We start from the raw sequence: 14,915 nt of genomic DNA, 5'->3' as shown, positions 1-14,915 counted from the left end.
ACCATATCTTTGGAGGCATGCAAGCCCTCTCATTACAGAAAACTAACTACGTCATAGGAAGGGGTTGTAACATAGTCAATACAAGTAATAGGAGAGGGATGACTTAGCGGTGTACACACAATAGTAAAGGGAGGGAATAGGGGTACAGATGTGGCAAGATGGGCAGACCCTAGACTCAATATAGTAGGCTAAACTTAGTCATCCTTGAGTGGTCCTGGGCTTGCCTTCGGGCACTCCTTCAAGGGAACAATGGGAGTGGACCCTACTTAGGGTGAGTCAGACTATGCAGTCTGGTTGCTCTAGATGGCTGAGACCCTTAAGGAGAATCACCTCTGACCTACTTTCGTTGACCTCTTAGTGTACATGTGTAGCAAGTGGCGTCTTGGGTTCGACATACATTTGGGGGAGACAACTTGGGAGAAATCTTTCTGTATTCCACTAAATCCCATTACCTTTCAATTCTGTTTTTCCAAAAACATTTTGAAGACCCTGCTACAATATAAGTGCGATGTAAATAGCTCTTCACACTCCCTCGTAGCTTTGGAGGGTATTGTTCTGATCCAGGTGCTAATTAGCCAGGATTCACCAATCAACCCAACACAGCCATGGTCTTTCAGAAGAGTCCAACTCATAGTCACCCTATAGGACAGAATAGATAGGCTCCTTAGGGCTTCCGAGTTGGCAAATTTTTAGGGGAGCCGAGCAGATCATGTGTTTGAAGCACCCAACTGCCCTGTCCACTGCAAAAGCATGGCTCTTTTGAGCAAGGTATACACAGGCTTAATTGTGGTGAGAGACTCATCTTTAACACCGGCAAGGACAAGTGAAATTGTGAACACTGCAGATGGACAGGAAGGTACAATTGGACCCCAGCATATTTGGCAAATCTGGCTTGGCTTTGACTATGCAGTTGCCATTTTTTCTTCTTCGACTATTTCCCATCAATGTTTGGTTGGACGTACAGGGATATGGATATCGTGTCTAAAAGAGGAAGACAACATGAATGCCAATAACACTGAATCTTGAAGGAAAGTATATAGGTTTATATGTGATCGCTGGAACTATTCTTTCAACAGTCAACTGGTCATAGTGGAAATTGTTTCAAGTATTATCTCAGATCCTTCAGCCATCTCCACCCCTAGGGCCCAGGCCTGAAGGCCACTCCCCTCCTCCTGGGTGATGACTCAGGACTGACCGGCAATGGAGAAGAGGTTTGAGAGCACTTCTCAGAGGAAGGGGCGCCGGCCGGGCTCCCGCCCACCCACCAGATCACTCTAATCCCAAGTGTCCCCATCCTTCATTTCCCTTCGGAGAACCCGAATCACGCCCCCACCCGGGTTTCCTTGCTCGTCGTGTGTGGATTTCCGCCAGCAAATGCCATGCCTTGGCACTGCTTCGACTCCTGGTACGGGGGCAAAGGGAGGCCCGTGTCCGAACCGAAATCCGACCCCTCTGAGCCCCCAGAAGGTCGCTGAACGTGCGAAACGGGGACGGTAGCCCGGCGCTGGGTTGGCAGGGAGGTGGCGAAGGTCTAGAGAGCGCGCCGCGGCGGACGGGGGGCGTGCGGTCCGCGTGCGGGCCCGGGGGCCGCGCCCGGGGCGCACAGGCTGCGCGCGCCCGGCCGTGCGTGCGGCTGCGGGGCGGCTGCGTGTGCGCGCGGCGCGGCGGGCGCCCTGACCGCGGCTCGGGCGGTGAGTGTGCGCGGGCCGCGGGCGCTGTGTGCGGGCGGCCGGGATCCGGGGCTGGAGCGCGGCCGTGGCCCTGGGGCGGCCTCTCCGGAGACGGTTTCTCCTCGCGGACGCCGAGGTCGGGCCGGCCGGGCCGGAGGAGGCGGCAGTCTCGGGAAGAGAGGCTTCCCCCACCCGCTGGGGTCGCCCGGGAGCGGCCCGGCTTGTGCCGCCGCCGCTCTGGCCTCCGCGAGCTGCGGTCGCCCGGCTCCGGTGAGCGCCAGGGATGGGGCCGGGGCGGTGGGCGAGGCCGAGGGCCCCGTAGGCGCCCGGTGGGCCCAGGCCGGGGCCGGCGAGCTCGAGCTGGACCACCGCCCAGATGCCGGGCCGAGGCCCCGCGCAGGGCTGACCTCAGCCACCGCGGGGAGCGGCCGGGGCGCGCGTGTCGCCGGCAGAGGGGAGCACCGGCACTTCGGGGTGGGCGCACCTCCACCGGGCCTGGGGCGTAGTCATTCCCTAGGCGCTGGGGAGAAGGCCCCTCCCCGCCCCCAATACCCCCCTTCCCGAATTGTGGGAGGGTGGTTGAGGGGAGTGGACGGATTGGTCCGAGGGTGTGGTGTGGTGAAGACTCTGGTTTGGGCGACAGTTTGGAAGAGGCGATCAGAAGGAGCCCACCGCGCATGCTGAAAGAAACGTAAAGATACCAGGGAGCAGCCTCCCTTTTCCAAGCAGAAAAGATGATGCCAACAGGACGCGGGGTAAACAGGCTCGATGTTCTTTCTGCGCCTCCACGCTGATGGAGGGAGGTGAATAGCCCGCGGGAGATGGGCTTCCTCTTTGTATTTTACCCAGGAGCGCAAGCATGTAGGTGATCGCCTGGTCAGCAGGACTACCAACCCATTTTTTTTGGGGGGGGGGCGAGGTAGGGGGGAGGATTGATATGGAAGGAAGATTCGTGTTTGCGATCATCACCTGATTGGACGTACGTCAGCTTCCTCCGGGCAGCTTAGGGGCCGAGAACTGCTGCTCTCAGAACACGTTCCTGTGCAAATTCTTAGCTTGTCTCGATCTGGAGAAGGGAACTCTGACTTTTTTTTTCTTAGAGTAGCAGATCTCAAAATAATTTTGTAACCCTAACAATTGTTCTTAAGCGCTGTGGATTTCCCTTCGGATTCGTAGGGATCCGTTGTTAACAAAATAAAACGCTGCCCGGTACTGAGCGGTCCTCAGGCCTGTTCTTTATGAGTCCATTGTTCAGTCCCTGTGTCAGTCATTCTAGATTGGGAGGTGACGTGAGGAGGGGAAAAAAGGTCATATGACCTTTGTGACTAGGAAGTGAGTGTTGATAAGTCATCTCATTCTTAACACCAGTGTGTTAGCTGATGCCTTACATTATGACTCACTTTCTTTCCTGTGCTTCTTTCTGTTCAATAGTTCATAGCAAACCCAAGGGTTTGGGTCAAAGTATGGAATACAGAAAAAACCGCAAAACACAGCCTGTGCTTTAAACTCATCCGAAGATCTACAGGTATGGTCATCTTACTGTTTATGTTTCTACTTTGTTATTTTAAAATTACCTTAATTGATAAAAAATCCACATAGGTATCTCCCAAGATTTATGTATGATTTACTTAGCTTTTATTATATTGCCTAGAGTATTTTGCCAGCCACCTCTGGATGCGGCCAAGCATGTTTGAGGTCTCTTAAAGGACCTTGCACACAAACACGTCCACCATTGCTGTGCCTGCTGGACGGCAGACTCTTTCACAAAGTTTTTTTATGTGTGTGTGAACAGTGGGAAAAACATTACAGAGAATGCGAGGTGGTATTCACATCCCAGTTAATGTGCATCAGCCCTGTCGGTAGACGAATAGTTCCTGTAGGAGCTATTTCAGATAGGCACCGTGTTACCAGCTCCCAAACCCCCAAATGAAACCCCTTGTCATTGTCGGTTCTGACTCATGGTCACCCTGTTACAGAATAGGACATCGGGTTTTCTTAACTGTAATGTTTCAGACGTAAACTGCCGGGCCCTTTTCTGCTGCGCTGCTAGTTCAAAACAGCAACCCTTAGCGGATCAGACCTTCCTTAGGAGCGGTAGGGCGTCTGTTTTCAGTAGCATAGCCCTTTGGGGTCCTAAGGAAGCCTAAAGAAGAGAGGCTGCAGGAAGTTCTGCTTGCCTCTTAAGGCACACCGTGTCATACAGATGCAGCACACAATGCCGGGCCAGCTGCCTATTTTTCAAATAAAACTTTATTGGAGCACAGTCATGCCCATCTCTCTAGTACTGAGAGAGACCGTATGGCCAAGAAAGACTGAAATATTTATTAGCTGACCTTATGAAAAGAAAAGTTTGGCTTGTCTCAGCAACGATGTAAAATACAACTTTCCTCTAGTTCCTAAATGCTTCCTTCCCACCCCCACTATCATGATCCCAATATTACCTTGCAAGTCTGGCTAGACCAGAGGATGGACACTGGTACAGATAGGAGCTGGAAACGGAATCGAGGGTGGATGATCCTTCAGGACCAGTGGTATGAGCGGCTATACTGGGAGGGTTGGAAAGGGGGAACCGATTAAAAGGATCTACATGTGACCTTCTCCCTGGGGGATGGACAACAGAAAAGTGGGTGAAGGGAGACGTCGGACAGGGCAAGATATGAGAAAATAATAATCTATAAATTATCAAGGGTTCATGAGGGAAGGGGAGTGGGGAGGGAGGGGAAAAATGAGGAGCTGATTCCAGGGCCTTAAGTGGAGAGCAAATGTTTTGAGAATGATGAGGGCAATGAATGTACAAATGTGCTTTACACAATTGATGTATGTATGGATTGTGATGAGTTTTATGAGCCCCTAATAAAACGATTAAAAAAGAAAAGTTTGCCAATCACAGGCTAAAACAGAGATTTCTGCTAAAATTCCGAGTTAAAGAAACACTCTTGTTGTTGTTGTTGTTGTTGTTAGGTACCATCAAATTGGTTCCGGCTCATAGTGACCCTCTGTGCAAACAGGAAAACAAAAACACTGGCCCGGCCTGCACCTACTCACAATTGTTCTTAAAGTTGAGCCCGTTGTTGCAGGCTGTGTCGGTCCATCTCATCGAAGGCCTTACACTTTTTTGCTGCCCCTCCACTTTCCCAAGCATGTTGCCCTTATCCAGACTCTCCTCACAGTCTTAAATACTCAAGATGAAGTCTTGCCAACTTGCTTCTAAGGAACATCCTGCTTGTTCTTCCAAGACAGGTCTGTGTGTTCTTTTGGCAGTCCATGGTACTCAGTATTCTTCACCAACATCATAATTCAAATGCATTGATTCTTCTTCAGTCTTCTTTATTCAATGTCTAACTTTAACATTCTTATTAGGGGATTGAAAATGCCACGGCTTTGGGTCAGGTATACCTTAGTCCTCAAAATAACTGTGTCATTTGATCTCTTGACCGCTGCTTCCGTGAGCATTGATTGTGGATCCAAGCCAGATGAACTCCTTGAGACACTGGTCCCATTAAAAACACTTCACAAGGTTCTCATCACCTGCCCCCTTGCCGTGACAGGACCCAAAGCCCCTTCTGTGTCTGTCCAAAGCTTTATTTGACTACTGTTTGGACAGTAAACTGATTTTAAGGCTAAAGTTACTTATCTCCTTAGAGTGGAGAATTGTCAGGGACTCATCCCTTAGAATTAAATAGTTCCAGATGCAAGTTTTAGAACATATATCTGGATTAGTCATCCTCCAACCCCGAGCGTGCAGACTCACCTTGCTGCTGTGCACTGCAGTCACTCATTTGTGGAGAGGTTTTCTTTCTTCCCTCGTCCGTCACTGTGGGCTGTCTGTGTGATGCGCAGCCTGGTACTTGGAGCGGTGAAACCTCCGTGCTGCACGGACTAGGGCTTGCTGGCCTTCCTACCCACTGCGCCCAGGCTTGTGACACAGGCTTACCGCATCCAGTGAGTGAATGAGCGGCCCTCGCACAGTGAAGGGACATGCACGCTTATAGATAACGAGGGTGACAGAGAGAGCGAATATTCCTAATCTGGTGGTGTGGTGGTTGAAACCACCGGCTGCTCCGAGGGAGGAAGACACGGCTGTCTACTGCCATAAAGAGTTACAACCTCGGAAACCCACGGGGCACTCCTACCTTCTTTTGATCACTGTGATTCAGAGTGGATGTTAGTGAGAAAGAAGATAGCAGTGAGAAGGAAGAAAAACTGAAAGGGTAACAATGAAAAGAAATGGTAGCTAGCGTAGTTTCCCCATCTCTAAACAGCTGTGCGCAACCTGTGGGTCGCGATTCCTTTGGAGGTCGAACAACCCGATTCCTCGCGGTAGCAAAATGACAGTGATGACGTAGCAACGAAAATAATTTTCTGGTTGGGGGTCACCACCACATGAGGAACTGTATGAAAGGGTCACGGCATCAGGAGGGTTGAGAACCACTGGTTTAACAAGTGATGCTGCCATAGTGAAACAGAAATCTCAGCTTTCTGGTCAACCTTGCTGCTGCTCTGCCTGACTTGTGTGATCTTTGCTCCGCTCTAGCTTTTCCAGCGTCCCCATACTTGGGCAAACTGGTCCACGTCCCATAGGCTGCTCCCTCCCAAGACGCTTTAGACTGCCCATCACAGTGCAGGGTTGTGTCTCCTTTGAACCACTCTGCTCCCTGCCACATTCTCAGGAGGCTGTGGGAATGAGTCTGAGGCTGCATCTACTATGGGCACTGTGTACTGGTGGGAGGCGCACAGCATTTGGAATAACAGACGTGAGGTTAGATTTTAGGTCTGTCTGTACTCTGGCTGAAAATTTTAGCAAGTCTTTGAGAAACTATGGTAGTGCCCATGTTATGCTGTTGTAGAATGCTGACTCATGGAGCTGGAGCTGAGTGTCTTTGTGAGACTTGTAGTGCAGTGGCATGTCCCTTGAGCGTTTGTTTTAACTCTCAAGCAGGGCAAAGACCTGGCCAAGTGGCTGAGGGCTGGAGAGAGACCTGTCTGTGGGTATGGCCGAGGAGAAACTCTTGACTAAACAATTGTATCCTCAGCATTTCACAACTGAATTGTAACCTGCTAACTTCCCTAAGAAAACCCCCGTCTTACGCATTGTCTGTGAGTTCTGTGTGGCCATTTCAGTGAATCACCAAACCCAAAGACAGGAGAGTGCCAAGGGAGGAAACTGGCGTGGGTCAATGCTGATGTGCGGTTGGATTTACTTCCCCCTTGCCCAGCTGGACAATGTCAGAGAGCAACCACGCCATTTTCTTTTTTTCCTCAGATGTGCTTTGTGAGTTGTCTAAGAAGTGCCGTGGGCTTCAGCACAATCTCTACATTCATCTATGAAGGAAACTGAAAAACCTGTGGAAAAATTCCATTAGCTCTATATTCTGTATTTCTCATGACGTTTAAAAGTCTGTGTGTGTGTGTGTGTGTGTGTGTGTGTGTGTGTGTGTGTGTGTGTGAAAGACCCTGCTTAGAATTCAAGTGTATTGCAAAGTATTAAGTGGTTTTTGTTGGGTTCAAGTGCAGGTAAGACAGAAGCAAAAGGACCATGACAGCTGAGTGTTCTTTCTCAAGGAGTCCCAGTGGTGGGGTTACGTGCTGCGCTGTGATCCCCACGGTCGGCTTTTCAAATCCACCGGCGGCAACTCGGGGAGACTGGTCTTTCTATTCTTGTAAATAGTTACAGTCTCAGAAACCCACAGTGGGGTTGCTATGAGTCAGCATTGACTCTTGGCAGTGAGAGCATTCTTTCTCAAGCCCTGATTGCTTTTTTTTTTTTTTGCTCATTGTTTGTATATAGTGATTTTTTTCCCTTCTAAACTACTTCATTTGCAAGCAAGATATGCCTATGTCCCAGCTCTAGGGACTGGAATCTGGCCCCTCTGTGTGCCCGGCTATTCCTTTATGAAGTCCCCGCCCTTCCTCATATTGAACTGTTATCTGTAGTCAGCTGAAACAGATGGCCTTTGTAAATTGGGCTGCTGTTAAAATGGTCCCCTCTCCTGTTTTAAGGAGCCTTAGTAGCTTAAATGTTGGACTTTTAACTGAAAGGTCAACAGGTTCAATCCCACCAGCTTCTCCGAAGGAAATTGAAGCTGTCTGCTCCGAGCAAAATATGTAGTCTCCCAAACCTTAAGGAGCTAGGAATCAGAATGACAGGATAGTTTTTCCTGATCCTGCTTCTGGAGCCTTGGTGGCACCAATGGTGAAGCAGTCAGTTGCTACCCAAAGGTCTGGTGGTTCAAATCCACCCAGTTGCTCTACAGAATAAAGATCTCTCGATTGCGGAGCTCCTGGAAGGATGAAACAAAACTCGCTGCCCTGGAGTCTATACTGACTCATCGGTCTGACCCTCTGTGGGTTTCCGGGACTGTAACTGTGGACAGGAGCACAAAGCCAAGTCTTTCTACGGAGGAGCTGCTTGCTGGTGGTTTCAAACAGACCGGCTCAGAACCATGATGCCACCGGGCCCCTTCTATAACGATTACAGGCTTGGAACCTCCTTTGGGGCAGTCCGTCACACGGAGTCGTCATGAGTCAGACTTGACCTGACGGCCCCCAACAGCAGCACGAACAACAGTTCTGCTTTTGTGCGGTTGGTTTTCTGACGTCTGAGATGAGGAGCCTTTGAAAAGTTGGTGGAACTGTCCCACTGTTTGTCAGTTCCTTCTTTCCGTGAACGGAAGTCCCATCGGGAGAAGGTAAATTCATTCTGTCAGATTTGATCTTGCATTAGCCATATTCCTATTTGTTGGAAATGCTTTGAATTGTAATTATGTTATCTAATGAATTTGTTATTTTCCTTCCCTGCAAAATTGAATAAGCTTATCTTTATCTTTAATCAGACCTATTAAACAGGAAAAGACTGAAATATGCCTGTGATTCAGCCTTCTTCCCAGTGGATAAGGATGCTCTGACCAGCCTTCCCAACCTAGCAGGAGGGCTGGTCACGGCTGCTTTGTGAGGCGTGTGTGAACAAAACAGCGCATGATCAGTGTGAGGTTAGCAGAAAAAAATGAGCAGAAATGATAGAGTTCCCACACTCTCCCTTTCCCTCCTCCCCAGTGTCTTCTCTTTTTACCATATTGTACCCAGGGGCTTCACAAAGTTTGTGGACAAATTCTCTGGTGATGTGAAATGTCTTAGTCTCTCGGACGCTCATCTTCTGGTGATTGGGTGGAACTCTGTAAACAGGGTGTGTGCAACACTGAGAAGGGATTGGTCAGTTTTTATCCTCCCTGCCCCACCCTCCACCCCCTAAAATGATAAACCTTTGAAACCAAGAGATATCTTTGAAACAGCAATAGAAAGAGAAACCCCAAAGGCCTGGGAAGAGCAAGTTCAAGATCTCTGTCTGAGGTGGCAGAGGCCACTGAGACCAGACGCACCACTACTGTGGCAGGGAGACTCAGAAGAATAGCACTGAGACCACATGACACCTTCTCATCTGGCCTGAGGTTGGAACTGTGGGCAGAGTGACAGGCAGCCTGCCTTCCTGGCCCATGGAAGCAAAAGGCCAAAGCACCATGTGAATGAGAGACTAAGGACCAGAGAGAGACCAATTACTATATCCCTACCATTACCTATGAGCTTCTCTGACCAACCAAAACCCAACTCACTTCCATCAACTTGACGTGCAAGCTTTTTTATGAGAGTAGAAAGCTCCATCTTTCTCCCTCAGAGCAGCTGGTGGTTTCAAACTGCTGACCTTAGGGATCACAGTCCCATTCGTAACCACTATACCAGCTATTAGGGCGCTATTAACTTCCCTAATAAACCCTGTAATTGGGAGTTTTGTCTGTGAGTTCAGTGTGGGTATTGCAGCAAATGATCGCCCCCCCCCCCCCAGCATAGCTGTGGAGTGGTGTAAATAGGTCAAAAAGGATGGAGCATGGAGGCGTCCTGACCCCTGGCGTGTGGCACCAGGGAAGCCAGAGGAGGTCACATATGTCCCCCGCAATTGCCCATTTCTCTAAATGCCATGATGATGTTGACAACTTTTTTTGTGTGAATTGCATGAAAGTTTACCAAGCAGGTCAACAGCTTCACCTTTGACATTCAACAATGCATGCACCTTTTGTCTGATTGTCTTCATTACCATCCCCTCAGTGTAACATCGCTGCTCTCATTTCCTTCTTTGACTTTCTCTTTCTATTCCTCCTTTTTTCCTAACTCTTTTGAGCTTTGTCTTTAGGTTAGTCTACCCTTTTGATTTCAAGTGGCTGATTATTCTAAAGAGTATGTACCTTACTAGTGTTAGTGTATCCCTTACCGACCCGACTGCGGTTTGGCTAAAAAATGAGCCATGTGGGTGAGTTCAGTTCCAGGCCCAAACGATAACTCTCAACTCCACATTCCCTGCTCTCACGTCACTTCAACTCATAGCGACCCTATAGGTCAGTGTGAGTCTGACCTGCATACCTGTGGTTAGCAACCCAATGCTTAACCACTATGGTAATATATATATGATATATTAAAATGTTTGATATTGAGATATATATCAAACTATATATGTTTATGAAAATATATATCAGACTTCTCCATTGAGTCAGTTCTGACTCAGCAACCCAGGAGAACAAGGTAGAACTGCTTCCGGTAAGTTTCTGAGACGGATTCTTTACAGAAATAGAAAGCCACATCTTTCTTCCTCTGAGCCTCTGGTGGCTTTGACCTGCTGACCTTGCAGTTAGCAGCCCAATGAGTAACTACAGCATCACCAGGGCTCCCAGAGGGGCCATAAACTCAGGGGTTTCACTAGTCTCTATCTTACTGGTAAGCCTGTGCTTTTCCCATGATTTTGAATTTTGTTCCATTTTTACCCCCGCTCTACCCAGGACCTTCCAATGTGATCCCTCTCTGAGCAGTTGATAGTGATGGCCGGGCACTATCTGGTTCTTCTGGTCTCAGGGCCATGGAGGCTGAGGGTCATATGGTTCATAAGTCCATTGGACTCATTGCTTCCGTGTTGTTATGTTTCTTCTGTGCTCGGACTGTGGAGTGTTCAATGGTTGCACCTTAGATAGCCACACACAAATTTTATGTTCTTCACAAGAACTTTGAAACGCCCCATCTGTGAGTATAAATTCCATGTGTGAGAGAGAATACAGCATGCTGAGAACACTAGAGTTAGGGAATGGCTGTGATTTCTGGAAAACTTTACAACTCCACAGTTTTCTGATCAAGTTTGCGCTGCTGCGTAATCTTCTACTCTCTCTGTGTGTGGAGGAGCTCATCTTCTTGATGTTTGAGTTTGTGCAGCTGCCTCTCGAAGTAAATATCCTGAGATGTTTCAGTGGAGGTGGCGTGACACATTCTGGGGTGTTCTACACAGAGGAACAGCCCACTTGAGGGACAGAGGTCCAGTCTCAAGGGGTGAGCCACTACCCAGCTGCTTGAGGCAAACCACTGGTGTCCCGGTGGTACCAGTGAGGATGATCGGCATGGTCCCCGGGCGAGCTAGATTGCACTTTCCTCACATGCTGACCGAACAGCCTTTGCTGAGCCTCAACAGCTTCCAAGCATGTCTTCAGGAGAAGGGTGCTTAGGTACATGAACATTATGCAGTTTAACCAGTCGGGTACCACCATTCTCACCACCACCAACTGGTTCTGTGCCCATAACGAGAACCTTCTCAGTCCTCTTTTTGAACCCTATATTCAGCTGCCAAGTACTCTCTCTTGTCCGTGGTCTCTCTGGGATACCTGGCTCTTTGGGGATATCTGCCAATTCTTCTAATTAGGACGGAGAGTGGCAGCAGTAGGACTTTCCCTTCTTGGCCTTTCTGCCCTGAGGTTCTTCTTCTTCTTTTTAAATCATTTTATCAGGGCTCATACAATTCTTATTACAATCCGTCCATCCATCCATTGTGTCGAGAACATGTGTACATCTGTTGCCATCGTCATTCTCAAAACATGTGCCTTCCACTTGAGCCCTTAATATCTGCTGCTCATTTTCCCCTCCGTCCCCATTGTCCCCCCCCTCACGTTTACACTGACTGCTGCTGTCTCGGCGTTAGGCTTCTCTTTGTATCCAGCTTCCTAACCTTGCCACTGGCCATCTTGCAAGATGGGGAAACTGCTCACAAGCTTTTAAGAGCGCAGCTGTTACTCACCAAGTACAATAGAGAGCACTCTTTATGGTCTGATATATCAGCTGACCTTCAGGTACCTCCAGCCTCTGGTCCCCAGCCCCAAGACCCAGTAACTCCATTCTTCATAGTGTTGTGTTTTGTCTCTTTGCATAGCTTGTTAGCTCATTTCTTTATGTTGTGGAATACCACTCCGTGTATGGTGGTACCACAAGGCTTTTTGTTTTTGTTTTTTATTTCCATTCAACCTTTGAAGAACACCCGAAGCCCTGGGGATGATGCTGTGGGTTAAAGTGCTTGACTGCTTCCTTTTTTTTTCAAGATTGGTGCTTTGAATCCAGTAGCTTTTCTGCAGGAAAAGAGGTGTCCATCTGCTCCCATGAATCCGTCCAGCGCTGGAAACTTGGTGGGGGCAGTCTACTCTGTCCGAGAGTGTCGCTATGAGTTGAAATAGACTTAATGGCAGTGGGTCTGGTTGGGTATTGAAGAATATCTTGGCTGTTTCCACTTTGGGGCAATTGAGGCAGCCATACGAAAGCTGCTATTAACACTTATGTACAGATTTTTATTGGACTTTTGTTTACTTCTAATTCGGGTAGTTGCCTCAGTGTAATGGCTGGATTGTATAGTAAGCCTAATAGTTTACAATGTAAGAAATGGCCTGGCAGACTCTTTCTACAGTAGCTGTACTGCTTTGCGTTCCCACCAGCAATGAATGAGAGCTCCCGTTGTCCCACGTCCTTGCCAGCATTTGGTGTTTCAGATGTTTGGATTTTGGCGATTGTAATCTGTGTGCCTAAGAATCCATTCCACCTCCTAGCAACTCTATATCGGGTTTCCCAACTGTAAATCTTTATGGGCTCAGGTAGCCCCATGCTTCTCCCAAGGAGCAACTGGTAGGTATGAGCTATGGGCCTTGTAGTTAGCAGCCTAATGCCTAACCCTCAGTGCCACCAGGGCTCCTGATAGCTTACGAACTTTTTTCCTGATACCTTTATTTAATTTTTAATTCCTCCATGATATATGATGTTGATTATCTTTTCATCTGTCTATATACCATCTGCACATTTTCTCAGGTGAGGAATCTATTCAGATCTTTTGCCTCTTCTAAGCGTGTTGCTCATTTTTTTAACACTTATGATTTGGGTGAGAGTTACAGAGTAAATTGATTTCCATTCAGCAGGTCATACACATTTTGTTTTGTGACATTAGTTTGCAATGTAACAATGTAACAGCACGTATCCCACCTTCTTCCTGTGTTTACCATTTCTATTCACCCTTCTTTTTTTTTATCCCATCCGGTCTCCTGAGATTTTCTCCCTGGGGAAATATGGCCCTTCTGATCTCAAATATTTGATTATGCTAGTGTTCTTGTTCACCTTACAGACCTGCCAGACCAGTACTCCAAAGGAAAATAAAGAGCCCGTGCCAAACTCACTGCTTCCCTATAGGACAGCGTAGAAATGTCCCATGGGTTTCTGAGACTTTAAATCTTTAGTTAGTTGGAGGTTTCCATATGCTGACTTTTCATATGCTGACTTAGCAGCCAAACATAGAACTCACTTCACCACCTGGTCTTTTATGATTTTGAGTTATGTTCTACATTTTTTCTCCCACTCCCAGGACCTTCGACCATCCCGTTCAGAGCATTGCTTTCAGAGGAGTCTGCAGTGGTAGCCGGGCATCCTCTAGTTCCTCTGGTCTCAGGTTGTGGAGGCCGGGATTCTCATGGTTCATTGGTCTTCAGGCCTAATTGTTTGCATAGTTTCTGATTTTCTTCCCTCTTATCTGCGTGGTGGGGAAAGAACAATAACTCTTATCTTTGAGTTTCATAAGTTCTCTGTATATTTTTGGACACTGGTCCTCTGTTTTATAAATGTATTCTAGCAATCTAGGACTTATCTTTTCAGTTTCTTAGCAGTGTCTTTCTCAGAGAAAAGCTTTTTAATATTAATGAATCTGGACTTAGCTTTTTCCTTTTATGGGTTGTGCATGGGCATTGCATATAAAAACTCACCGCTAAGCCAAGGCCACCTAGATTTTATCCCTTGTTACCTTCAAGAAGTTGTAGAACTCTTGAGTCGTAGATTTAGATCTCTGGTCCATTCGAATTTGGCATCTCGTGTGTGAAGTATGTCAGGTCAGTAACTAGATGGGTTTTTTTGTGCATGTAGATATCCATTTGTTCCAACCCCCTTTGCTGACAAGATGATCCCTTCTCCACTAAATTGCCTTGCTTCTTCTTCAAGCTCAGTTGACTCTTAATTTGTGTGCTTCTGTCTCTAGGTTCCCCATTCTGTTACACCCATCTGTTAGTCCTATTCACCAACACCACACTCTCTTGGTCACTGTAGCTGTATAGTCTTGAAGACAATTAGTAACAGTCTTCCAGCGCTGTTCAATCAGACCATTTTGAAACCATCTAACCCCGTGGTTCTCAACCTTCCTAATGCTGCGACCCTGTAATACATTTCCTCATGTTGTGGTGACACCCAACCATAAAAATTAACCCAAAGGGGTTGTGACCCCCAGGCTGAGAACCACTGATCCAACCAGTTGTAAACTGAAAATTTGCAGTTCATTCAAAAAGATTCCAGTGCCCTGCCCACTTCCCAGAAGCTATGTGTCACCGAAGGCTTCCTCTGGCTTGCTGGGCTTGGACCCCTACTAAAGTGGAAATGATCAGGTGAGATGGTCTCAGTGAACCTGCATGGTCTTCTGACAATTTGTACTCTGTCTGTGTGTTTCCTGATGGTTTCAGGAGTTCAGAAATTTAAATTTCACAGGGTATGTGAAGTATAGAACATTTAAACATCATTCCCCTTAGCAATTCCTTCATTGCTAAGTATATTACATAGAAAACTGGTTTTGGGGTTGTTATTTTTTTAATGTTGAGGGAAGAAGTGGACAGAGCGCAGAATAATTTGCATAGAGATTAAAGTTTTTAAAGTTTTGGGTTCAGTTTTAACTTTTAATCCCAGAGGAAGAACAGATGTGCTGCCCTATTTTGAATAAAGCACCCAGAGCCCAGGAGAATGAAAACAACTTGAGAAGGAAACTTTATATCCCCACTCCTCACTCGCTGAGTGTTTAGGATTCAAAGACCAGGTTATTATGCAGAAATGGAGAATGCCTACAACCCGTCACAAAGTGGAGGATGGCCACTTCAT

General features: G+C 47.5%; 1 protein-coding gene across 11 annotated transcripts in view; it reads left to right on the top strand.

Annotated features, from left to right (window-relative positions):
• Nucleotides 1-1,179: 1,179 nt before the first annotated feature.
• The window catches only part of B3GALNT1 (beta-1,3-N-acetylgalactosaminyltransferase 1 (Globoside blood group)), a 41,744-nt gene continuing 28,008 nt past the window's right edge, over nt 1,180-14,915 (top strand). For 2 of the 11 annotated variants that reach the window (XM_075546986.1, XM_075546994.1), the window contains exons 1-2: nt 1,180-1,405; nt 3,102-3,195. The gene's annotated coding sequence lies outside the window, so the exon portion shown is untranslated. Of the gene's footprint in view, nt 1,468-1,672; nt 1,692-1,724; nt 1,941-2,269; nt 2,532-3,101; nt 3,196-14,915 lie in introns of those variants that run through there. The other 9 variants (XM_075546989.1, XM_075546997.1, XM_075546988.1 and 6 more) reach the window with 6 other exon arrangements.

This window comes from Tenrec ecaudatus, chromosome 4, assembly GCF_050624435.1.
Source record: "Tenrec ecaudatus isolate mTenEca1 chromosome 4, mTenEca1.hap1, whole genome shotgun sequence".
Classification (NCBI taxonomy): domain Eukaryota; kingdom Metazoa; phylum Chordata; class Mammalia; order Afrosoricida; family Tenrecidae; genus Tenrec; species Tenrec ecaudatus.
This window is presented reverse-complemented; position numbering and strand designations above follow the sequence as displayed.